This window comes from Pezoporus flaviventris, unplaced genomic scaffold, assembly GCF_033815535.1.
Source record: "Pezoporus flaviventris isolate CSIRO_AGI_PZ_B2104156 unplaced genomic scaffold, CSIRO_AGI_Pfla_v1 ptg000007l, whole genome shotgun sequence".
Lineage (NCBI taxonomy): Eukaryota > Metazoa > Chordata > Aves > Psittaciformes > Psittacidae > Pezoporus > Pezoporus flaviventris.
The window spans coordinates 47,606,957-47,608,720 of record NW_026892555.1 but is presented as its reverse complement, the minus strand read 5'-3'; positions in this window follow the sequence as shown (position 1 = coordinate 47,608,720).

Below are 1,764 nucleotides of genomic sequence, written 5' to 3'. Positions count from 1 at the left end.
TCGCGCCGGCGCAGGTCCGGAAAGGCCGCTCTCGCCAGGCCGGGCGGTGCTATCAGCCCCGCCGCCAGCCCCTTCGAGGAGCGGCGGGGGCACTGCAGCCAACCGCCGCCGCCGCCCCACCCCCGGGCACCACCTCCCCCGGCGGCGGGGCGGAGCCGCGGCTCACGCCACCGCCTCATGAGTGGCGCCTCTCCGTGCCTTAGCGGCGGCGGGGGGAAGCGTGGGCCGGTGCCGGGAGGAGCTGAGCCTCTCCGCCCGGGCTCCATGGGCAGCCGGTCAGCGGCTTCGTGCGGGCGCGGCAGGGATAAATATCAAAGGCGCTGTAGAAGTCCTGGTTTTAACAAAAGCGACTTAATTTTCTTCAAAGTTACTAATCCACGATTTCCAAGCATTAGTCTCGCAATCCCGCGTAGTATTACTGTGCAGCTGCAATAAATCGTATAAATAAGTGCCACCTGCCGGTCAAGGGAGGTGGTTCCTCCCCTTTACTCCGATCTCATGAGATCCCACCGGCAGTAGTGCGTCCGACTCTACAGCCACCAGCACAGGAGGGGTGTGGACCTGCTCTAGTGAGTCCAGAGGAGGCCACAGAGATGATCAGAGGACTGGAGCACCTCTGCTATGGAGACAGGATGGTAGAGCTGGGCTTGTTCAGCCTCAAGAAGAGAAGGCTCCAGGGAGACCTTAGAGTAGCTTCCAGTACCAAAAGGGGGCTAGAGGAAGTCTAGAGAGGGGCGTTTTACGAGGGAAGGTAGTGGTAAAATGGTGGGGAGCGGCTGTAAGCTGAAAGAGGGGAGATTTAAATTAGGTAATGGGAAGAAATTCTTCCCTGAGAGGATGGTGAGGCACTGGCACAGGTTGTCCAGAGAAGCTGTGGTTGCCCCATCCCTGGCAGTGTTCAAGGCCAGGTTGAACCAGGTTTTGGGTAACCTGGTCCACTGGAAGGTGTCTCTGCCCATGGCAAGGGATTTGGAATCAGATGATCTTTAAGGCCCCTTCCAACCCAAAACATTCTGTGACTCTGTTATTCTATTAAATATAAATGATGTAAATAAATACTCCTATGCAAGGCAGATCAGGCTACCTGGTAGAAGAACGCTTTGCTGGGGTTTTGGCTGCTGGCAGAGCTGTGGGCTGATGTCAGGTGGCCTGACTGGTGTTGCAATCAGTTTTGGGAGTGCTGATGGCATGCTGTTACTGTGCTTGGGATCTGTTTGTTTGGGATCAGTTTGTTTGGGATCTGGCTGGGAGGAGGCACACTAAAAGTGGGATGGTACACATTCCTATGCAGCCTCTCTGATTTCCCAGCCGCTTTATTGCTTTCATGGCAGGGTAGTGCACAATGCACTGCTGGAATAAAATATGTAATTTAGCTGATATTGCCACCTGGTGACAAAAATGCAGACTAGTCTTGGTGTCATAATCTCACAGGCAAATCTGTTGGGCAGGGACCTGTGGAAGGTCATGTAGTCCAACATTCTGCTGAAAGCAGAATCCAGTTAGACCAGGTGGCTCAGGGAATTGTCTGGTTTTGCTATGAATAGCTTCAGAGATGGAGATTTCACAACCTCTTTGGACATACTATTCCACTCTTTGACCACAGTTAGAGTAATATATTTTTGGTTTGGTTGGGTTTTTTATTTTTTTCTTGTATCTAAAGACCTGTTTCCATGTTCTATCTTTAATCTGTGCCTCTTTGCCTGAGAGGAGTGTAACTCCCTTCCTCCACATCCTCCTATTTAGTAGCTGCAGGGAACAGTAAGA